Here is a 25169-nt window from a genome sequence, read left to right as displayed (position 1 = left end):
AGGAGGGCTCATCATTGCTGGCATAAAGAACATTAAAAACAAAGAGGAATTCTTGGCTCTCCTGGAAACTCTTTGAATTCCTCCATGATACTCTTGGTTTCAAGGCAAAGCACATCAACTTAATGACCCCCTTGAGGTCACAAGTAATCAGGTCACTGAGTTGGCATGCCAAAAATTGTTTGAGATCAGTGTATGCTGTGCATGGCGGCACATGCCTTTGATCCCAGCAATTGGGGGCAGATGCAGGCAGATTCCTAAGTTCTAGGCCAGACTGGTCTACAGAGTGAGTTCCAGGACAGCCAGGCAATACAGAGAAATCCTGTCTAGAAACAAACCAATCAAAAAACAAACAAACAAAAAACAGTGGAATCTACTGACATTCAGGTGACATACTGTGACCCACTGTAGCCTGAGAATCCATAGTATAAACAAGGGGAAATAAGGGATGTAAAAATATCTAAAGCATAGCTGAAACCAAAGTTTGGTGGTGGACACCAGAGGGAAGGAACACTCTGCCAGGAAATACTGGCAAGTTTCTGGAAACAAACCTTCACCAGACTACCTGACTGGCATACACACTACTTTCTAAGTTGCACATAACAAGGTATGGTAAAACTGGACTTAACAGCATGGCTCAATTCCTCCAACAATATGTCAGCTTAATAGTAAAATACATGTAAAGACAGATACTTCTGCTAGAAGTGGGAACATATGAGGGGCCAAACAGTGGTCAATTGTGGGAAACTGACTTCACTGATGTGTGTCCTAATGGGGGAGAGTAAGAGTCCATATTTTTTTTTCCTGAAACTTATGAGTTTATCCACTAGTCTGAAACTTCTAAAAGAGTAGCTGAAAAACTCTTCAAGGTACTTGACCAACAATTATACCACACCCTTTGAATTGTGTCAAACTATAGCAGAGCATTCATAGCCAAAAGCTGTCAATAAACAGTGAATGATTTAGGAATAGATGGGAACCTTCATGGTGCATGCAGACCTCAGAGTTCTGGTCTCATGGAAGTAAAGAAGAGTTCCTTAACGGAAACACTACAAATCTCTCAGAAGAGTTCAGGGAAAGGTGGCTGAGCCTCCTTCTTACTTTGGGCCTATTGTACCCAATACAGGGAGGAATTCATCCCTATACTATTTTATTGGAATGCCTGTCCCATAGCTTTCTAGGCTCAGATATCATCAGCTAGCCAAAATATAACTATTTCTTTTTCATTAGCCATGTTCTCGAGTTCTCCATAAAGGCTCTTCATACGACTGCCAGAGAAACAGAGTAGACTTTTGACTGCCCAACCATCTCCCCAGACACCTTTGGGCCTTGTTGTAGTGATATTCCATAACCAAAGGTGGTAGCCAAAGACAACACAATCAATGTGGAAAGCTTTTGCATGATTTCTACACTCTTACACCTCTGAGGATAGGTGGCATTTTACCATGCACTCAGCACACACAGGTCAAGAAGGCAGAAGGCACTGATGTCAATGCCAAAAGGAGCCCCTTCTGAAATTATGAATCCATTAAAATAGAGGTTTCACTGGACCCGAGGCCTTTCATCCCTTATCAATCCAATTGAGTCTTAGGTATCTTATGAATACAGGATCATATTCCAACCCCCAACAGACTCAGGCCTGGAACTGAGAACTTAAAAATGTAGATACTGGAGAAGTAAGAGCTAATGGGACCAGGAAGCAGCAATTCAATGTCCCTCTTGGCCTTTGTTCACAGATGCCTATTCTGTCTGGTTGTTTTGGAGATAGAGAGAATGTAAGATTTTAGCTTTTGAAGAAGGGACATAAACTTTACACTATGATGTTGCCCCTGTAGTGACTTCTTCTATTGCCAAGTACAAGGGAGTTTTCATTGCAAAGAAATGGGGTTGTGAATTAGAAAGTGCAATCTGCAAATTCATCTGGAATAACAAAAAACCTAGGATAGCAAAAACTCTTCTCAAGGATAAAAGAACCTCTGATGGAATCACCATGCCGGACCTAAAGCTGTACTACAGAGCAATTGTGATAAAAACTACGTGGTACTGGTATAGTGACAGACAAATAGACCAATGGAATAGAATTGAAGACCCAGAAATGAACCCACACACCTATGGTCACTTGATCTTCGACAAGGGAGCTAAAAATATCCAGTGGAAGAAAGACAGCATTTTCAACAAATGGTGCTGGCACAACTGGTTGTTAACATGTAGAAGAATGCGAATCGATCCATTCCTATCTCCTTGTACTAAGGTCAAGTCTAAGTGGATCAAGGAACTTCACATAAAACCAGAGACACTGAAACTTATAGAGGAGAAAGTGGGGAAAAGTCTCGAAGATATGGGCACAGGGGAAAAATTCTTGAATAGAACAGCAATGGCTTGTGCTGTAAGATCGAGAATTGACAAGTGGGACCTCATGAAACTGCAAAGCTTCTGCAAGGCAAAAGACACCATCAATAAGACAAAAAAAAACCACCAACAGATTGGGAAAGGATCTTTACCTATCCTAAATCAGATAAGGGACTAATATCCAATATATATAAAGAACTCAAGAAGGTGGACTCCAGAAAGTCAAATAAACCCATTAAAAAATGGGGCTCAGAACTGAACAAAGAATTCTCATCTGAGGAATACCGAATGGCAGAGAAGCACCTGAAAAAATGTTCAACATCCTTAATCATCAGGGAAATGCAAATCAAAACAACCCTGAGATTCCTCCTCACACCAGTCAGAATGGCTAAGATCAAAAATTCAGGTGACAGCAGATGCTGGCGAGGATGTGGAGAAAGAGGAACACTCCTCCATTGTTGGTGGGATTGCAAGCTTGTACAACCACTCTGGAAATCAGTCTGGCGGTTCCTCAGAAAATTGGACATAGTACTACCGGAGGATCCAGCAATACCTCTCCTGGGCATATATCCAGAAGATGTCCCAACCGGTAAGAAGGACACATGCCCCACTATGTTCATAGCAGCCTTATTTATAATAGCCAGAAGCTGGAAAGAACCCAGATGTCCCTCAACAGAGGAATGGATACAGAAATTATGGTACATTTACACATTGGAGTACTACTCAGCTATTAAAAAGAATGAATTTATGAAAATCCTAGCCAAATGGATGGACCTGGAGGGCATCATCTTGAGTGAGGTAACACAATCACAAAGGAACTCACACAATATGTATTCACTGATAAGTGGATATTAGCCCAAAACTTAGGATACCCAAGATATAAGATACAATTTGCTAAACGCATGAAACTCAAGAAGAATGAAGACCAAAGTGTGGACACTGTGCCCCTTCTTAGAATTAGGAACAAAACACCCATGGAAGGAGTTACAGAGACAAAGTTTGGAGCTGTGATGAAAGGATGGACCATCTAGAGTCTGCCGTATCCAGGGATCCATCCCATAATCAGCTTCTAAACGCTGACACCTTTGCATACACTAGCAAGATTTTGCTGAAAGGACCCAAATATAGCTGTCTCTTGTGAGACGATGCCAGGGCCTAGCAAACACAGAACTGGATGCTCACAGTCAGCTATTGTATGTATCACAGGGCTCCCAATGGAGAAGCTAGAGAAAGTACCCAAGGAGCTAAAGGGATCTGCAACCCTATAGTTGGAACAACATGATGAACTAACCAGTACCCCGGAGCTCTTGTCTCTAGCTGCATATGTATCGAAAGATGGCCTAGTCGGCCATCACTGGAAAGAGAGGCCCATTGGACTTGCAAACTTTATATGCCCCAATATAGGGAATGCCAGGGCCAAAAGAATGGGATTGGGTGGGTAAGGAAGTGGGGGGCGCTATGGGGGACTTTTGGGATAGCATTGGAAATTTGGAAGGAGATTGAGGAAAATATGTAATAAAAATATTAAAAATTTAAAAAAAGAGGACAATAAAATGGAATTTTCAATAGGAAAAAAAAAAAGAAAAGAAATGGGGTTGTAAATCAGAGATTGTGTGAAATCACATGGCTCAATACATTCAAACAGTGTCTCCTCTCAAGGCAGTTGCACTCTAAAACATAGAATCCAACTTGTGTAAAAGTAAAGGTGCAGAAGTAGGTTTTTGCCCTCTGGGAAACAGAGACACCTGGGTAAATCAATTGTTTGTTCCATGAATGGACCCCAGAAGTAGATTTATATTGGAGAAGAATCTCCCTCATAAAAGGATCCTAACAAAGATGAGCTACCCATGCCATGGCACTAACAAACTCACCCCATTCAACACTGGACTTGTAGTGAAGCAGAGAGAAATCTCTAGCTTTGGAAGGAGATGTTGCCAAGAGGTATCCCCAGGGGCAAAAGAGAAACTCAAGGAAAGGGCACCTCAGAAACTGGTCAAGATGGGGTAAGCTGGTAAGCTGGTAGGCTATGGAATTTCCCAGTGACATCATCAGTAGTCACTTCCCAGACAATCTCTTGTATCCAAGAGAACCCTAGAATCTTCTGTGATGTCACCAGTGTTGTGGTAACCAGAGCAGCTTGTGGGGTATTACTTCAGATCCTCATGGGTTCCCAAGGAGGCATGTTGTCCATGCTCCTCAGGGTATTTCAGAGAGAGAATAGAATACACACAGACACCAGAACAAGGCAGAAAGAGTCCGGACGCCCGTCATGGTGGGAAAGGGCAAGAAACAACTGGTCATGGAGATGGCACAGTGAGTCCTGGGCAAGGTTTGGGGAGCTGCCGAGAGGATGTGGGCTTCAGCTGGTCCTTCCAGGAATAGGGATTATGATCTGGATCCTTCAGATTCTTCAATGGTAGAACCAGAGTCAAGAATGTCTAATAATTAGTTTTACAGACAGCCCGATATTCAAAAGCCTGCAGTTGCTTTGCTGAGAGATCTTAATTTCCTCCTGAATGGAAAATTATGCAGAGCAAGCTATGTGAGAATAGAAAAGTGTTGTTCTCACGATAGAGTGTTCATGCACTTCATCTTAATAGAGTTCCTCTAGGTTACATGAGCATGTGATGCCAAGAACAGAGAGGGCTATTCCCCTGCCTATGAATCAAGGTCTCAGACACTTTGGTATGGAACACACGTGATGTGGACTGATTCACAGTCTGGGGTTCCTATAGTAGTGTATGAGCTCTCATCATGCATTTGAAGAAGACTAGAAAAGTGTTGGCTAGTGTGCTAAGAGGTACGGATTTTGTTGTCAGATATGAGCTGACAATGCCCTCCATTTATTCTTGCCTGGGGCAGCTTATGCATTTCAGGGCTAGGGTGATTACAATAGGAAGTCAGGCATATGTTTAGTGATGGTGGTTGTGAACAGGGACCTAGCTGAGGAGCCCAGCTTGAAGATACCTATGATGCACTATACGGGATTCTCGGATGCTGGGCTTGGTGGCGCGCGCCTTTAATCCCAGCACTCAGGAGGCAGAGGCAGGTGGATTTCTGAGTTCGAGGCCAGCCTGGTCTACAGAGTGAGTTCCAGGATCAGCCAGGGCTACACAGAGAAACCCTGTCTCAAAAAACCAAAAAAAAAAAAAAAAAAAAAAAAAAAGGGATTCTCGGTGTCTCTAGATTTTCCTCTTCCTCGGGTTTCTGTGTGGGACAAAGCATGGTTTCCCTTTCCCTGCCCTATTATCTCTACAAGGTTACTAGTGTTTTTCTACCTACAGGGTCTGTTGGGGAGCCAGCACCCCAACCCCCCACCATCAATGAGCAGGAGAAGAGACGGGAGAGGTTGGAGAAGCTCAAAAGAGAGCTCCAGAACATACAAAATGCCAGAGACGAACTTCAGGGAATCCTGGCCAACTACACTAACAAGGATTTAAATGACAGGTAGTCTTTATGCCCAGATCTCTGCTGACTATCTTGGGCCATCCCTGTTAAGCCCAGATTCCCTCATACCACAGGTGGCTACAACTCCAGGCTGTCTGCATGTCCAAATCAATTTTGCTGATTGGATTGTCGACACAGAACTTCAAGTTCAGATACGAATGATATGGGGTCACAGGCATTTTGATTCCTCCAAAAGTTATTCAGAGCCTGTGGCATGAATCACAGTCTGGGGATGAAGGTAGTGATGTGTGAGCTCTCATCCTGCCATTTAAAAAGCTTACACAGGTGTTGGTTTGTGGGAGTTGCTAGGTAATGTTTGTTTATAGCCAATCCTTTCCATAATTGACCAGGCAGTAATTTGGGAACAATTGGTCCTCTCAAAAGCTGGAGAGGCCTGTCCCACATACTGCCTCTCAGTATGACTGGATTGGCTGCAGTTCATAATGGCTTTTCTCAAATTTTGTTCATTATACTCTCAGATAAAGCCAAATCAATTTATTTATTTGGCATTCTGATTGAGTGTAAGTGTGTGTGTGTGTGTGTGTGTGTGTGTGTGTGTGTGTGTGTGTGTGTGTAAAAGAGAGAGAGAGAGAGAGACAGAGACACAGACTCAGAGAGATACTGGGTGCATGTGAGCTTGTGTGTGTGTTTGTGGATGTGTGTGTTCCTGTGTGTGTGTGTGTTCCTGTGTGTGCAGCTTAAGATCTAGAGAGTCTGTTTCATGTGATATATCCTTAGGTTTTGCCTGACTCCATTTCCAGGCAATAGCAGTGAGGAAGCCAGGGAGGTTCATTCTGAGTAGCAGAGGACTTGACCTCTGTGCTCACCATGGATGCACATTGGAATCTCCTGGTTTGTTATAAAGACTTTTCCCTGTAGATATGATTATGTCCTTTGGGAATTTATGTAGCAATAGAGCCAAGGATTGACTATTCCATGTCGAAACCAGGAGGAGAATCATACAGATTTAGCGTGGACCCAGGCCTTTGACACAGATTCCTGGAAAGTTCTGGGAGAGCAAGTCTATTCTTTCAAACCCCTTCAGGGAGCTGAAGCAGATCAGCACCCTGCCTTTTCTTCCCTGGGCTTACTGGCCCAAGGTGAAGAGTAATAAGTTTAATAAGCACCAAGTAGAACAGGTAACAAGGAGCTAGGTCCAGTGGCATATATGTGGTGGGGAAGTGCATGATTCACCTTGAATTGAAATGATCCTTGTATCCTTAGTTCACGGGACAATTTGTTGCTTGGGCCATGCCCTCCCACAGGATCAACTTTGAGACATATATGCTTGAGATGCAACATGACCAGGTGATGACTGACCTGAAGAGAATGCCCAGGGACATCAGTGAGGCCTTATCCAAGTGCAAGGAGTTGACTAAAGAAAATCAGTTCTACTGGTGAGTGACTAACAGGGTCATGACCCAAGAAATAGGCCCAGGATATGTCTGACAATCCTTGTCTTTGAACTAACGTGGGGGCTTAGGTTCTATACTCTTAGTCTCTAAACAGGAAGCCTGCCTCTTTCAAACAAGGCACTAAGATTTTAACATCTTAGACTCATTTTGACCAAGGGTGAAGAGTCTGGGAGCCCCTCAAGCCACTGTCCTTTCCAACTAAGTATCCTCAAGATCGAAACGTTTCCACCATGATGGAGATATCAATCAATCTTGGGCCTCGTGGGCTCTGAAAGTAGATTCATAGATGGGGTTTCCAGGAGAAACATAGAAAGATAGTGTGATGCTTGGGTCTCTTCACTCCTAGAGAATTTTGCCCTATACCTACAGGTGGTTTTTTAATACCACAGACTCATAAGCACATATAGACCCCATGTTCTTTTCTGAGAGATACATGAGTCCCTGTTCGTGTCAGGGTTTTCAAAAGTACCTTGGGTCTTCTGGAAAGTGGCAGTCCTCTGGATTTGATCTCCCTCTATGGCCAATCTGGATATTTGTCTGGGGCTGTCTGGGGATCAGGGCCCATGATAAAGGAATGGTGCTTGGAGGAATGGGAGGAAGATGGATGGATGCTGCCTGGAATCACCATGTTTTTGTTTGTGGCTCAGCTTTAGGAACTGCCACCTCCTGATTGAATCTAAGCTCATCCAGCACAAAGTCAGGATGTTGAGGAGTGAGAACAGACAGCTGCTAAGGGATCAGATTGCATTGGCAGTATACAACATAGAAATAAAAATACTATGTAAAGAAGGCAGCCAGAATATCAAAGACCACTATACTACGCAGCAGCAGGTAGGATGAATGAAGCATCATGGGCAGAATGCCCTAATGTGTAATCATAAAGACAGTCAAGCCTATGTAACCATCCTGCACCTTATCCAGGCTCTCTCCTATGTCTCATCCAGTTTTACACTTCTGTGATCATTTCCAAGACTTTCTGTGGAGTTACCCTCTTTTGAAGAAATTGGATTTCAGCCATGCCCTCTCTTCCCAATACCAGTCGGCCACCTCTAGCTTGCCACTGTAGGCAGAGGAGATCCTGGACCCCTGAATGCAACATCTTTAGGTTCTATGGTATGGAGAGGTGCCTCAGGATGCCACTTTCTGAATTATCTAGGAACCAGGCCTTCTGTTCTTCTCTATGGCAACTCATCCAGAGGGGCTTGAGCCTGTCCTCTCCTAGGACAGAAGGGCAGGCTCCAATTTTATTGTGTATGTATATGTGTGTGTATGTGTCTCATGGCTTGCCTGAAAAGATGCAGCGTCCTTTACATGTCTCTGAGATGAAGTACTCGTACAGGATGGCAGTATCTAAGGAGCCATACACATAGCAGGGCTATTGGGTTTTGTTTTTGTTTTTGTTTTTTCCTTCATGAGTATCCCCTTTAGAGTTCAATGCTTACCCTTGGGAAGAATTCCATGAAGTGTACTCTTGCTGATTACAGTATCCCTTCAGTGTGTATGAATTTCCTGTGAGATGGTTTCTCTGGGGATTCCCAGATATAGGGGTTCACAAGGAGAGCCAAGGAAAGATTCAGCACTCCAGAAATAATAAGAGCCTTCACTTCAAAGTTTGCTAGGCTCCCTAGATTGCCTCTGTTCAATAATAGATTCAGACCCTGATACACACTTATTTTTCAATGTAAAAAATATTTAGACTATTGGAGAAATGTGGTGTTTTACTTTAACTCCAGCACAGTGTGTAGTTCACAATTCAGTGTCAATCAATATTTTAAATTTGAAAAAAACATCCAGGCCCAGGTGCTCTCTGACCCTTCTCCTATGGAGATACAGGAAAGATCTCAGATGAAAGGTCATACTGGATTATCTTGATGAGTAAAGCTGATGTTTCCTGGATCGCTGACATGGCAAGATCTCACCAGGCTTTTTTCTCTTCCTCCCATAGGTCTGAAATATTCTGCAGAAGCTCAAACAGATCAGAGACCAGGTCAAGATCTTGCTCCGACACAACTGTTCACCAGGAGCACTGGATGTACAAAGCAAATTAACCACCATTGCATCTAATCCTTGTAACCATGGCAATCTTGGGCTGCATTTTCTTCTATTTTGGTTTGCTATGGGTAATGAGGCCTTTATTTTGTCTAGCCTCTGGTCCAGCAAGACTGCCTGTTTGGAAGGCTTCAGAGAAGTACTGAGATACATCAAGATCTGCTGGGCATACAGCAGGACTCTGAGAATGCCAATTTTGGCCGGTCCTGTTGGGTCATCAAGAATTATTTCATAGTGATCAGTCAAGTGAATTTGAAAAACTTTGAGGTATCATCTGTAACATCTCTCATGTTAGCCTTGAAGGACTAGTCCATCAGCAGAACACCCACCCCAATGAGGCACGCCTATATTCATCTTCAACAGATTATTACCATCAGTGACTGCTTTGCACTATTTCACCAAGGCCAGCAACAGGCTGTGGGTCTGTGCTGAACATCTGCAGCAAGAGAATGATGCTTAGCTTAATTATTTTGTTTGGTTTTTGGTTAGAGTTTTGATTTCTTTGGGTCTTTGGTTTTCCTGTGTTTTCATTTGAAGTTTCATTATATATTCATTATCTTTTTGTTACTATAACTAATTTGTATTTTTGCTAAGTCTATATCTTTTATAAACTGACTCCCCACGTTAAGATGTTATTGAATAAAATTAGTGTATTGTTATGGATAAAACATCATCTCTAATTATTTCTATTATAAGGACATTCTGCATTTATGTGTGGTTCATACATAGTCCTGTAACACTAGAAGTTTCAGGCAGGAATGGGACTCTTCAAGTATTATGTAGTTTAGGCTTCATAAGTAGTGCCCAGCCAGCCAGAGCTCCACAGAAAATTGAGCTTTTGATGTGGATAATGTGTCAAACTTTGTGGATCCCAATGTCAGGATGGAAAAAGTATCTATGCTCTATCTCTATAGTCAAAAATTTAGCTACAGTCATAATGTACTCTCCTGTGGATGACCACGTTGGACAAACAAATTAGAAACACAACAGTATTTCTCTAATACATCCCAGGAAACAAAAATATTCACACTGAGTAATTAAAATCTTCTGAATTATAAATGAAGTGATTGGGATTAAAATGACCTTCAAAGGTCATTTCATAATTGAAGGTTTGATACCTACTTCATAGAACTGTTTTACAAAGGAGTAGTAGATATGGACTTGCTGGAGGGGTTGTGACAATGGAGGTTAGCATTGAGGTTTCAAAAGCTCATGCCAATCCCTGCCTCTGTCTTTGTCCCTGTCTTTGTCACTATCTCTCTGTCTCTGTTGATCTCACTATGTTTCTCTCTCTTTTTCTCTATATCTCAGTCTACAATGTCTCTGTCTCTGCCTCAGTCTTTCTGTTTGTCTGTCAATCTGTATCTATCTATCTCTTTCCTCTGCCTCCTCTATATGTATCAGATGCAAGTTCATCTACTCCTCTAGTTCCATGATGCCTGTATGCATGCCTGCCTGCCTACTGCCAAGTTCCCCACCTTGACAATCCTGGATCACACTTTTATATTGTTGGCCAACCCCAATTGAATATTTTCTTTATACGTTATCCTGGTCAAGATGTGCCCTAGCAATAAAACAGTGAATAAGAAAGCAAAAGAAACTCTTAATCAATGCAAAGATCAGCTACAAGATGGGAGAGGATCTTCACCAAGTGTACATATGACAGAGAGTTCATTTCTAGACAATCGGATGGTGTTTAAAACCAAACACCAGGAACCTGCCTGTTAAATATTAAAACATTATAAATTTAAACATTTCAAAATGTTCTATGGCTGTACATGGTAGTGCACACCTGTAATCCCAGCAGTCAGAAGGCAGAGGCAAGAAGAACTGCATGAGCCTCTGGACAGCCTGGTCTATGTACTAGATTCTGGGACAGCAGGAGTAACTAGAGAGTCCCAGTCTCAAACACACTCCCTTCTGATGTTCTGTCGAACTGAACAGAATCTTCAAGGAAGAGAAAGAAATGGATCATAGATATGTATTTACACATTTAATATCCTTCCTCATAGGAAAATGCAAATTAAAATAGTTTTAACCTTGTATCTTACTGCAGTCAGAATGGCTATTACCAGTAGTTTAAGGACCACAACTGTTGGTATGAGTGTGGGGTAAGAGAACATATATTCACCTGTACAGTCATTACAAAAAACAGGAGAAATGTTCTGGAAAACATTACTAGAGATAGATCTTCTATATGAACCAGCTATACTATTTGTGGGGGTGTGAATGAGAAGAACCCTTATAGGCTCATAGATTTGAATACTTGGTCAACAGGGTATAGCACTATTTGATCGAATTTGGAGCTGTGGCCTTCTGTGGGGGTGGGCTTTAAAGTTTCAAAAGCCCAGCTCAGGGCCAGTATCCCTGCTTCCTGCAGATCCAGATACAGAACACTCAGCTACTTCTCCAACACCATGTCTGCCTGTGCATGATTCTGTCAGGACAAAAATGTACTAAAATTCTGAAAAGACCCCCATTTAAATGCTCTCGTTAAAAGGACCTATCATGGTCCTGTTGTCTCTTTCTAGCAAGAGAACACAGACTCAGACACTATTCCAGGGCATATAGCCAAAGGCATTATCCTAAGACAGAGACCTGGGTGTGCTCATGTTCCTTACTGATTTATTCACAATAGGCAGGACATCAAAACAACCCAGACGTAAATATAACTGATGAAAGGATAATGAATATATGGTTCATATACACAATGGTAATGAACTGTGACAATATAAATGAAATTTACAGGTTAAAGGATGGAGACATGAATAATCTTTCTGAGTGATATAACCCAGACCCAAAAAGACAAATACCACATGATGTGTCTTATGTGGATGGTAACTTTGAATGTATAGAGATGTGTATTTAAACTGCAGTATCCAGAGAAGGTAATGCATAGTGTTGGGTTATAGGAGGATATTTCAAGAAAATAATAGAACACATAATTTGTGAAGGAGAAAAAAGGAAAACAGTAGGACTGAGTGAGGTAAATATCTTGGGAGATTGCAGAGGACTGTGGTGGCTTGAATATGCTTGATTATGGGAGTGGTACCTTTAGGTGTTGTGGCCTTGTTAGAAACAGTGTGTCAGTGTGGAGGGTGAGCTTTGAGATCCTCCTACTAAACACCAGTTAGACAGTCTTCTTGGTGCCTTCAGAATAAGATGTAGAGCTCTTAGCTTCTTCTCCAAAGTAATGTCTGCCTAGATGCTGCCATGCTTCCTGCCTTGAAATCAATTGACTGAGCCTCTGAACCTATAAGCCAGTGCCAATGAAAAGTGGCCTTGATCCTGGTGTCTCCTCACATCAATAAAACTCAAAGACCTGGGGCAGTAGACCACCATGTCCATAATTTGGTAAAGTTGAGTGGGTTGGAAGTCCCAGACCCACAGTAGATGGCAAAAGTGTCACCTGCTTCCTACCAGGCCTCTTTCATGGGACCAAAACCTCTACATAGGAACATGGCCTGTGGTCATTTAGAACAGAATAGGGTTCCCCCTACTAATGAGGTACCTAGAAGAGGGTAGGGTTCAGTCAATAAGCTTCCCTTCCCGGACATTCCTTCCTCAGAAGGTACTTAACTTCTAGTCTAACCTCAAGACATGTTATGCTTTCATTTCCATGAAAAACAATCAATAAACAGTTTAGAACCAAGGAGTGTCTCTCTCATCAAATCAACTGTGGGTTATACGAAGAAAAAGCCTTTGCCTACAGAGCCATGCCATCTAAGTCTCCAACAGAAGGCCCCTTAATTCTCCTGGACTAGTCACTTCTGAGCTAATACAGAATTTCCCATTCCCTGTTTTCAGGGCTAGTTCTCAGCCTGCTGGCCTCCTACATGCTCAGCTCCTCTGTGACTTCTAGCAGTACCTGCATGTCCAAGATTCTGAGAACCCCTTGGCCTGGTCTCCTTGCAGGCCAGCAGGCTCTAACCTGCTATAAACTCCCTGCAACTCAGCACTGTCTGGATGTCCAGGATTTCCTGGGTCCATGTCCCCAGACTCCTTAACATAGGCCCATGGAATTCAGAACCTCCATTCTCTACTCTTGCCTGTGGTTTTCAATGTCAAATGGACTCCAAGGTGTCAGGGAACCCCAGCTTCGATCTCCCATGCCCAAGGCTACATTCTTCCACACCCTAAGTATTGTAATTGCATTTCAATCAAGGTCAATACCAGACAGTGGGCTTAAGATACATACAATCTACCATGTCTGCATTTGGTCTGCCCAGTTGGTTTCCCACACCTGTGCTGCAGACCACAAAGCAAAACAACACTAAGACAAGGAAGTAGTATGGAGGTGGGATAACTGACTGCAGACTTTTGAAAGCCCACCTGTAAGCCTACAATTTAAGAAGCTTTATAATACACAAACCCATATAAAGGAGGTTTAAATGAAAATACCCTATTATGCTCTGACAATTCCTCCCCTGAACATAATATACTACCCAATGAAAAGCCCAGGGCCATGTTTGCTTTATCTTGTTTGGAGTTGCTCATCACTGAGTCTCATACACACTCCCCAATCATTAAAGACTGCTGCCATTGCTCTTCCTTCCTCTCTGGAAGTCAATGGTCAGACCACATTGCTGAAGAAGATGGTATCTGGCACAGCCATCAATTCAGGCATCTATATCATTATTTTCTGTGTGTTGAGAACATATCTATTACTCTTTAGCAGTTACTTGGAGATATTTGGCCCATTGCAACCCACCAAATGTCTATAGAAGAGATAATCCCTTGGTAGCTGAGATTGCAAATCCCAGTCCACCATCACCCTCCTAAAATCTGGCAACTGATATTCTAATTTCAGCTTCTCTAAGTGGGCTAAACTGGAGAGGGAGCCCAGGGCCTCAGGCACACCAAGCAGCAAACACTACAGGACAATACACTACACTTCACCACAGCATACCGCACCACACCACACTATAGTATACTACACTAGATAACCCCAGTCCTCCTGTTTCTCTGAGATCAACTTTGGCTGTCCACTGTGGGAACATGTCTTCTTTATATATCTGCACTGGATATAGGAAAATATGTTTTAACCAAGATCACTTTGGTGTTTGTCTAGCAAGTTTGTTGGCAATGTTAAAGATTTTCAATTGACATGCAACTTTATCCTTTGTGAAGATTCAATATAAGAATACAATGTACAACTATTAAATTATTTATCATTTCTTTTCATTGGGAGCTTTCAACTCCCATTTTCATTTTGACCTAATGTTTTCTTGTTGGTTGGTATTGTGGTAGAAGCTGTTCCACACTCTTTAATTTTCTTCTCCTAGGTATAATGACCATTACCATACAACCCTGAAAATATTCATCTCATCAGATAGATTTAAAGTGGCTAAATACTCTTTTGCAAACAAATTATGGATTATGGAGAATCTGGGGGTTGGGTTTTAAAATACTTTCACCAAAATAGTCAGAATATAAAACCTCTTACCTAGTTTCTGGTTTATTTCGAAGGAACAGCTCACCTGTAGTATAGAAATGTTTTTCTTAAACAAGGACTTGCTGTAACCAAGTTTGGGAGGGTTAGCTTTAATTGTCAGTTGGAAACAACCTGGAGTGAATCTGGGAGGAGAGTCTCAACAAGGGATATTTCCCTGGGTGGCCTGTGGGCATATCTTTGGTGTTAGTTCTCCTAGTCAAATTAATTGATATCAAAAACCACAGCCCACTCTCAGAGGCAATATTCCCTAGACAAGGAAGAGGCCCTGAATGCATAAAGGTGGAGAATTGAGCTGAACACAAGTAAGCACTCAAGTGAGCTAGTGAGCATATCTGTGTTCATTTGTCTCTGAATTGGAAGGTCAGAGTGATGTGACCAGTACTCTCAAGCACCAGCTGTTACGACTTCCTGCAATACTGGGCAGTCACATGAAACTGTAAGCTAAACAAACTGTTTCTCTCCTAAGATGCTTTTTCTGAAGCGTCTTTTCATTTGTCCACCCTGTCAGATCTTCTCATTTGGAGGCTTGGAACTCTTTTTACTTTATTTCTCCATCAAATGCAACATGTTTCTGGGAACTGAACTTTCCCTTCTACAATGTTAAGTACTAGAATTAATTTCTTTGTTCTTATTGTAATTTGACATCTGTTATCTAACAATCCCCATCTCCTTCCTTCTACTCAGGTCTCTACAAGAACTATCTCATCTACTCTATTTCTATAGAAGATGTAATCCCTTGGTAGCTGAGATTGCAACTCCCAGTCCACCATCACCCTCCTAAAATCTGCCAACTGATATTCTAACTTCAGCTTCTCTAAGTGGGCTAAACTGGAGAGGGAGCCCAGGGCCTCATGTATACCAACCAGCAAACACTACACGAGTATACACTACACTTCACCACAACACACCACCCCTCTCCACACTACAGTATACTACACTAGAGAACCCCAGTCCTCCTGTTTCTCTGAGATCAACTTTCTTTCTTAGCACTTGCTCAGCCTTCCTGCATGGATTATCTGCCCAAACAAGGTGAATGTAATAAAACAAAGGGAACATTTTCTACTTTCATAATCCACATTAAAATTTGCTGTGAACTCTCTGCAGTTCATGACCACCAGGAACACCTGGCCTCCATTCTCCCCATTGCCACTTACTGGGTTCCCTCTCCATTTTTTCTGTTCTCTTTTCTAATCTGAGGATACAGCCTTGGATACTCATTTTTTGGGTACTTTGTCCTTTCCTTCAGACCTCTGTATTTGCTGTTTCTCCCCTTAGGACTCTGTGTATCAGGCTGAGTACTTATAGAGCTGTTTCTAACTCTGCATCAGCCGATACCCACAAGAGCTTCTGGCCCTCAGACAGGTGGTTCTCCAAAGCTTTAGATAAGAGGTGTGACTCTGAATAACACCCTGACTCCTGCAGACGGATGGCTGCTGAACAAACTCCATGACTAGTTGTACCAGGAGGGTTTTGGGACTCCTCCAAGTCTGGCTGCACTGCAGCTTCTCCTACAATTCAATGGGGATGCCTTACAGGTTAAGAGGATCAGTCAAGTACTAACAAGGTGGCCACATGGACACATCCAGAAAGGCATGGTACAGGAGAAGCTGAAATTCCTACTTGTTCATGTGAAGGCTGCTAATAGAACATTAATGTCCAGGCAGCTAGGGTGAGGGTCTTGACCACACCCTATACTCCAACTTGGCCACACCTTCTTATATTACCACTCAGTGGGCTGAGCGTATAAAAACCATAACAAATATTGATGCAAAAATACTCAATAACTTCTTGGAAACTGAATCTAATAACACATGCAAATGATCATTCACCATGATCCAATAGGCATCATGCATAGGATGTAAGAATGATTCAATGTTTTGGAATTCATCAAAGTAATATACTATGTAATAAATTTAAGAAAGTATTACTTGATCATCTCTTTAGATGCTGTATCATCCCACGGATGCAGGAATGATTCAATATATGGAAATCCATCAATGTAATCCACTATATAAAATAACTTAAAATATATTGGATAATCTCATCAGATGCTGAAAAAGTGTTTGACAAAATACAATACAACTTCAAGTTCAATGCACTGGAGGGATCAGAAATCACGGTCTATATCTGAATATAATAAGAGCAACATAGAGCAATCCAGTTGCCAACATCAAAATATATGGATAAAAATTTGAAGCCGTCCCCTTAAAATCAGAGACAAGGAAAGACTTCCCCCTCTTCCTCTATGTATTCAACATAGTTCTTGACATTTTACCCAGAGCAATCAGGCAAAAAAAGCAGATCAAAGTGATACAAATTGGGAGGGAGGAATTCAAGACACTACAATTTGAGGAGTATGGGATATTACACATAAGTGAGCCCAAAAAAATCCAGGAGAGAACTCCTACACATGATAAACCCCTTCAGCAAAGTCAATGGATATAAAATTAACTCAAAAAATCCAGGAACTTTCCTCTACTCAAAGGGTAATTAGGTTGAGGAAGAAATTTTAAAAAACAACATACTTCATAATAGTCACAAACAATATCTTGGTGTGACTCTAACAAATCAAGGGAAAGATCTGAATGACAAGAACATTAAGTCTCTGAACAAAGAAATCAAAGAAGACCATAGAATATGGAAAGATCTCCCATGGTCATTAATGAGCAGGATTAATATAGTAAAAAAGGTCCATCTCGCCAAAATAATCTACGGATTCAATGTAATCCCCATCACAATTCTAACTCATTTCCTCACAGAGATAGAAAAAGCAATTCTCAAATTTATCTGGAATAACAGAAACCACAGTATAGCAAAAATTATTCTTAACAATAAAAGAATGGCTGGGGATATCACCATCCCTGATGTCAAAATATACCACAGGGCAATAGTGATAAAAATGGCATGGTACTGGTATAGACAGACAAGTAGACCGATGGAATGGAATTGAAGACCTAGAAATGGACCTACACTCATATGGTACTTGATCTTTGTCAAAGGAGCCAAAACCATCCAGTGGATAAAAGACAGCATTTTCAACAATTGGTGCTTGTTCAACTGGCAGTATGCATATAGAAGAATGCAAATTGATCTATTCTTATCTCCTTGTACAAAGCTCAAGTCCAAGTCACTCAAGGACCTCCACATAAAACAATATACACTGGATCTAATACAAGAGAGAGCAGTAGAGAACCTCAAACATATTGGCAAAGGGGAAATGTTGCTGTACAGGACACGAATGGCTCATGCTGTAAGATAAAAAACATTGTCAAATGGGACCCCATAAAATTGAAAAGCTTTGTAAGGCAAAGGATGCTGTCTAAAGGACAAAATTGCACACACATATTGGGAAAACATCTGTACCAACCCTACGTCTGATAGAGGGCTAATATCCAAAAAATACCAAGAACTCAAGAAGTTACACTCCAGAGATCTTAATAACCCTATTAAAGAATGGGGTACAGAGCTAAACAGAAAATTCTCAACTGAGGAATCTTGAATGGTTGAGATGTACTTAAAGAAATGTTCAATATCTTTAGTCATCAGGGAAATGCAAATCAAAATGACCCTAAAATTCCACTTCACAGCACTCAGATGGGCAAAGAACAAAAGTCAGCTGACAGGGGATTCTGGCAAGAATGTGAAAAAAGAAGAACATTCCTCCATTCCTGCTGGGACAGCAAGTTGGAAAAACCACTTTGGAGATCAATCTGGCAATTCCTGAGGAAGTTGGAAATAGTTCTACCTCAAATACAGGTATACCACCATGGTACATAGACCCAAAAGATTCTCCAATATATTAAAAGGACACATGCACCACTACTTTCATAGCAACCTTATAATGACCAGATGCGAAAACAACCCAGATGTCCCTCAACAGAGGAATGAATACAGAACATATGGTACATTGAACAGAAGTACTACTCAGCTTTAAAAACATTACTTCATGAAAGTCAAAGGCCAATGTTTGGAAGTTGAAATATCATCCTGAGTGTGGTATCCTAGTCACAAAAGGATATAGATGATATGTAGTTATTGATAAGTGGAAATTGTTCAAAAAATGCATGGAATCCTCACGATACAACTAACAGACTATGGGAAACCGAAGAAGAAGGAAGATCACACCAAAGTGTGAATGCTACAGTTCTACTCAGAAGGGGGAAGAAAAAATGTTTGGAAGTAGGAGGAGAGAAGGATCTGGGAGGGAGAGAAGAGTAGGAGGTAAAGGGGGTTCTGGTTCAGACATGGGAGGAGACCGGGAAGAAGTACAGAGTGAAAGTCATTTGAAAGGAGGTCTGTAGCCACTGGGGAGGGGGAACTGTGTGTAACCACTATAAAGTCTCAGATGCCAGGGACCCAAGAGATTCCCAGAACCCAACATGAAGGACATTAGCCGAATGCCAAACAAAGAAGAAGTAGGAACTATACAGACCATATTTATTGGATAAGCATGGAAACCTTCAAAGGATGTAGCCACCCAACCATCTCAAAAGTATTAATCCAGAATTCCTTCTCTCAAAAGTAAATGCAGGGATAAAGAGAGGAGCAGAGCTTGAAGGAAAGGCCATCTAGAGACTGCCCCAACTTGGGATCCATTCCATCTGGGGACACCAAACCCAGTCACTATTGCTGATGTCAAGAAATCTGATGCTGTCAGGAGCCTGGCAAGTTTCTCTCTCTCTCTTCTCTCTCTCCTTTTTTTTTCCCCCCACAGGTGCAGGAACATTTTTGTTGCTTTTCCCTAAACACAGTGTAACATTGATTGATAACATTTGTATCAAGTTAGGATTATGGGTAATCAGGAGACGATTCAGTATATCAGTATGTAGCAATGGTCCTCAACCTTCCTAATGCTGCAGCAAATCTTTTATGTACTTCTTCATGTTTTGGTGATACTCCCGCCCCCATACCATGTAATTATTGAAATGCTACTTCATAACTGCAACTTTGGTATTTGGTCTCTCTTGAAATGCTATGCATGCAGCCAAACATGAGACCGAGCAAGGGGACCCAGATTGTGAAGTTAGGACAAGGACTGAAGGAACAGAACGGGATTGCAACTCCATAAGGAGAACAACAAATTCAACCAAACAGAGCCTCGCAAAACTCACATGCACTAAACCACTAAGCACATAGTACATGAGGGGATATCCAGAGTTCCAGCTGGATACGTAGCAGAAGAATGCCTTATCTGGCATCAATGGGAGGGAATGCCCTTGGTCCTGTACAGGCATGATGATCCAGGGTTGGGCAATGCTAGGGCACTGAGGCAGGAGTGTGGGGAGGAGGGGGTATAGGAGCACCCTCATACATAAAGGAAACGCTAGAAGTGGAGGGGATGGGGTTTTTGGAGGGGGAACTGAGAAGGAGGATAACATTTGGAATGGAAATACATAAGAAAATCAATAAAGAAAAAGTAAAAATAAAGTTATAAAAATCACAAATGGGGCAACCCTGGAGAAGGACAATCTACAAAATAGATCAGGATCTACAGATACAAGCCTCACCAAAAGAACTTAGAAAAGAGAATTACAGGCAAAGGAAATACCATAAATGATATTACAAAGTCACTCAAAGAAAATACAAAGAGTAAAAAACTCCTAACTCAAAACATCTAGCAAATACAGGACACAATAAAAAGAACAAAACTAAGAATAATAGAAAAAGAAGTGGGTGAGACTTAACAATTCAAAGACCCAGAAAACATCTTCAACAATATCATTTTTAAAAGTCCTTAACCTAAAGACAGAGATGGCCTTAAGTTTGCAAGAAACCTACAACACACCAAATCGATTCGACCAATACAGAAAATCATCCTGTCACATATTAAACAAAAGTATAAATGTACAGAATAAAAAAAGAAAATATTACAAGCTCTAAGGGAAAAAAAAGTCAAATAACATACAAAGGAAGACCTATGAGAATTACATCAGACTTGTCACCAGAAATGATAATATCTATAAGATCTTGGACAAATGTCTTGCAAACTCTAAGAGAATACAAATGCCAGCCCTGGCTACTATACCCAGAAAACTCTTTATGACCATAGTTGGAAAAACTAAGATATTCTGCAACAAAAACAAATTCAAACAATATCTTTCCACTACTCCAGCACTACAGAGGATACTAGAAGCAAAATTCAAACAGAATAAGTGTAAACATACCCAAGAAAACACAACAAATGAATAATCTCACAAGAGACCCAAAGAAAAGGAAAAGCATGTTGTCACCATTCCCTGCCCTATTATCTCTATGAGTTTAATAGTGTTTATCAACCTACATGGTCTGTTGGAAAGGCATCACCCCAACCCTCCACCACCAATAAGCAGGATCAGAGAATCAAGAGGATGGAGAAGCTCAAAGGGATCAAAAATGAGAGAGACGAACTCCAGGGAATCCTAGCCAATTACACTAACAAGGATTTGAACAACAGGTAGTCATTATGCCCAGTTCTTTGCTGACTGTCTTGGCCCTCTCTGTTAACCTCAGTTTCCCTCATATCACAGGAGGCTAAAACACCAGGCTGTCCATACATCCCAATTCATTTTGCTGAATGGATTTTCGACACAGAACTTCAAGTTCAGATAGGAGTGAAATGGGACTCAGGCAATTTGATTTCTCCAAAGGTAAATCAGAGCCTGTGGTATGAATTACAGTCTGGGCTTTAGGGTTGTAGTGTGTGAGCCCTAAACCTGCAATGTAAGAATCCTATACAGGTATAAGTTTTGGGGAGATGCAGAGTACACTGTGTTTATGGCCAATCATGTTTGCAGTTGACTTGGAAATAATTTGTGTTCAACTGGTAATGTCAACAGCTGGAGGGGCCTGGTCCCACATACTATCTCTCAGTATAACTGGACTGGCCATAGTTCATCACTGCTTTTATCACATTCTATTCACTATACTATCAGATAATGTGTGTTCATTTGGCATTCTGATTGTGTTTGATTATGGGGGGGTGTCAGTGTGTGTGTGTCTGTGTGTGTGTGTGTGTGTATGTGTTCCACTTAAGAGCTGGAGTGTCTGTGTGGTATGCTGGGGCCTGAGATTTTGCTTGACACAGTTTCCAGCCAAAAATAGTGAAGACAGAGGGAGCCTCACTTTGAGCAGCACAGCATATGAGCTCTGTGCTCACCTTAGGTGCACACTGGAAATGTAGTATCCTATAGATACTGATTATGTCCTTTGGGAGTTTATGTAGCAATAGAAGCAAGGATTGACAATTCCTTGTCTACAAACAGATATGTAGGTGGACCCAGGACTACAGCACAGGTTCCTGGAAAGTTCTTGGAGTGCTAGTCTATTCTTTCATGCCCCTTCGGGGAGATAAAGTAGGTCAAATCCCTGCCTTTACTTCCCTGCCTCTACTGACCCCAGGCAAAGAGTAATAAGTTTAATAAGCTCCAAGTGGAACTGGTAACATGGAGCAATGTCGTGGTATATATGTGTTGGGGTAGTCCATGATTCAGCTTGAATTAACATGATCCTTGTATCCATAGTTCATGGGATTATTTGCTCCTTGGGCCATGCCCTCCCACAGAATCAAAATTAGGACATTCATGCTCAACATGCAACATGATCAGGTGATGACTGACCTGAAGAGAATGCCTCAGGACATTAGTGAAGCCTTGTACAAGTACAAGGAGTTGACTAAAGAAAATCAATTCTACTGGTGAGTGACTAACAGGATCATGATCCATGTACTAGGCACAGGATATGTCTGCCCATCCTTGTCTTTGAACCAAAGTAGGGGCTCAGTTTATATACTGTTTGCCTCTAAACCAGAAGATCTCAGAAAATGGAAAGATCTCCCATGCTCATGGATTGGCAGGATCAACACTGTAAAAATGGCTATCTTGCCAAAAGCAATCTACAGATTCAATGCAATCCCCATCAAAATTCCAACTCAATTCTTCAACCAATTAGAAAGAGCAATCTGCAAATTCATCTGGAATAACAAAAAACCTAGGATAGCAAAAACTCTTCTCAAGGATAAAAGTACCTCTGGTGGAATCACCATGCCTGACATAAAGCTTTACTACAGAGCAATTGTGATAAAAACTGCATGGTACTGGTATAGTGACAGACAAGTAGTCCAATGGAATAAAATTGAAGACCCAGAAATGAACCCACACACCTCTGGTCACTTGATCTTTGACAAGGGAGCTAAAACCATCCAGTGGAAGAAAGACAGCATTTTCAACAAATTATGCTGGCACAACTGGTTGTTATCATGTAGAAGAATGTGAATTGATCCATTTCTATCTCCTTGTACTAAGGTCAGATCTAAGTGGATCAAGGAACTCCACATAAAACCAGAAACACTGAAACTTATAGAGAAGAAAGTGGGGAAATGCCTTGAAGATATGGGCACAGGGGAAAAATTCCTGAATAGAACAGCAATGGCTTTTGCTGTAAGATCGTGAATTGACAAATGGAACCTCATGAAACTTTAAGCTTCTGCAAGGCAAAAGACAATGCCAATAAGACAAAAAGGCCACCAACAGATTGGGAAAGGATCTTTACCTCTCCTAAATCAGATAGGGGACTAATATCCAATATATATAAAGAACTCAAGATGGTGGACTCCAGAAAATCAAATAACCCCATTAAAAAATGGGGCTCAGAACCAAACAAAGAATTCTCACCTGAGGAATACTGAATGGCAGAGAAGCACCTTAAAAAATGGTCATTTGCTTCTTAGGGGTCACGTGAGACAGGCAGGACAAAATTTACAAGTATTAGATCCCAGTGGAATTGCCAAATGAATGGTTATCATTGCCTTTGGGGGGGGGGGATTTTATGTTTTCTCTCCCCTTTCCCTGCATTGCAAGATGGTCTCTTCACCCTGCCTAGATCTTGACTCACACTGAAAGAGCCTGAGCAGGTACTTGTCAGTCCTGTTTTCTGTCAGTGTTGCTCGAGTTCTTTCCTAGAGCTTATATTCTGGAGCTGACTGGATCAACAGGGATGTGAAATAGGCTTCTCTCAGGCTGAGTGTCAGTGTGAGAAATGTGAGTCTTCAAAAATGAAATTTCACTAATGCTCTCAACCTAGTCTAAGAGTGTGCCCCCTAAAAATTTTTATTCCCCAGTGATGGATAGCAGAGTCCTGTGTCTCACATTAAACTTAAGTCTTTCATAGTCTCCATTCAACTGTTTCTCTACCATCCATTGCTATCTCCTCATAGTTTTCGACTCACTTATGATTTTTGGTAAAGAAAGGGATGGAGGGAGGGAGGGAGGGAGGGAGGGAGGGAGGGAGGGAGGGAGGGAGGGAGGAGGGGAAGGGGGAGAGGGAGAGGGAGGGGGAAAGGGGGGGGGAGGAGGAGGGGGAGGGGTAGGGGTACGGGGAGAGGGAGAGGGAGAGGGAGAGGGAGAGGGAGAGGGAGAGGGAGAGGGAGAGGGAGAGAGAGAGAGAGAGAGAGAGAGAGAGAGAGAGAGAGAGAGAGAGAGAGAGAGAGAGAGAGAGAGAGAGAAACCATGTTGCCAACATTTAAAAGTGAATAAAAACATAGATAGTCCAGCCCACCTTTTCCAAATCTTATCATGTGACCTCAGAGTCCCCTTCCCAGTCCTTCCCTCATTCACTACAACTTCCAGACCCAGGGTTTGGAGGCCCACCCATGTGAAAAAAAACAGGGGTACCACGAAGCATGGTACCCTTGGAACCCGAGCATGATATGGGGCACAAAAGGGGAGCTCAAAAACAGCTAGCTGAAGACATGAGACAAAACAGGGCTCCAAGGATCTCAATGTTCCTATTGAAAGAACACTTAGGAACCTAAAACACCAGCCTATCATTCTATGATGGGAGTGTAGGGCTCTTGGAGGACAAGGGGCAGGAATCCAGGCACCCCGGAGTCACGAAAGATGGTTCTGTGGCCTGGTGGGAAAGCATTGGTGTTGGTTGAGGGACCACAGAATCCAACTTACCTGGATTCTCATGGCTCTCCATTTACTGGTCCTCAGACTCCAGTGGCCCTGGGGATCAAGCTTCTTCCTGAAGCTCCACTTCTGGGCCTCTCTTCTGCTGCGAAGCCTTCACACAGCACTCTTTCTCTTGCATGCATCGTGGATGCTGGCAGGGGTCACAGCAGATACTCAGACACTGGAGTCAGGAGGTCAGGAGACCAGGCCAGATATAACCTATGTGGCCAGTTCTAATCCAGCCACATGCCCTGGTCCCCCTCCCAGTTGGTCACGGCTAGCTTTCCTTTCTAGGTATAGGAGTTCCTGGACCCCTGAAAACAACCCATTCCAGCTCTATGGTATGGAAAGGTACCTCGGGATGTCACTTCCAGAATTATCTAGGAACCAAGTCCTCCGATCTTCTCTATGGCAGCTAACTCAGAGCACCTCTGGCCCCATCTACTCCTAGGACAGAAGGACAGTCTCCAGTTTTATTGTTTTCTAATTAAAGTCTTTAGTAATATAAAGTTAAATATGTAAGCATTT

At 42.0% G+C, this 25169-nt stretch overlaps 1 long non-coding RNA gene across 1 annotated transcript in view; it reads right to left on the bottom strand.

Annotated features, from left to right (window-relative positions):
• Positions 1-24822, bottom strand: part of LOC147001705 (uncharacterized) — a 33242-nt gene extending 8420 nt beyond the window's left edge. The window contains exon 1 of the long non-coding RNA XR_015044616.1: positions 24648-24822. This is a non-coding gene — a long non-coding RNA (uncharacterized LOC147001705). The remainder of the gene's footprint in view (positions 1-24647) is intronic.
• Between the last annotated feature and the right edge of the window lie 347 nt (positions 24823-25169).

Source organism: Mus caroli, unplaced genomic scaffold (assembly GCF_978045245.1).
Source record: "Mus caroli unplaced genomic scaffold, Mus_caroli_1 scaffold_12, whole genome shotgun sequence".
NCBI lineage: Eukaryota > Metazoa > Chordata > Mammalia > Rodentia > Muridae > Mus > Mus caroli.
The sequence above is the reverse complement of the archived record's forward strand: the minus strand, read 5'-3'. Positions and strand labels throughout refer to the sequence as shown.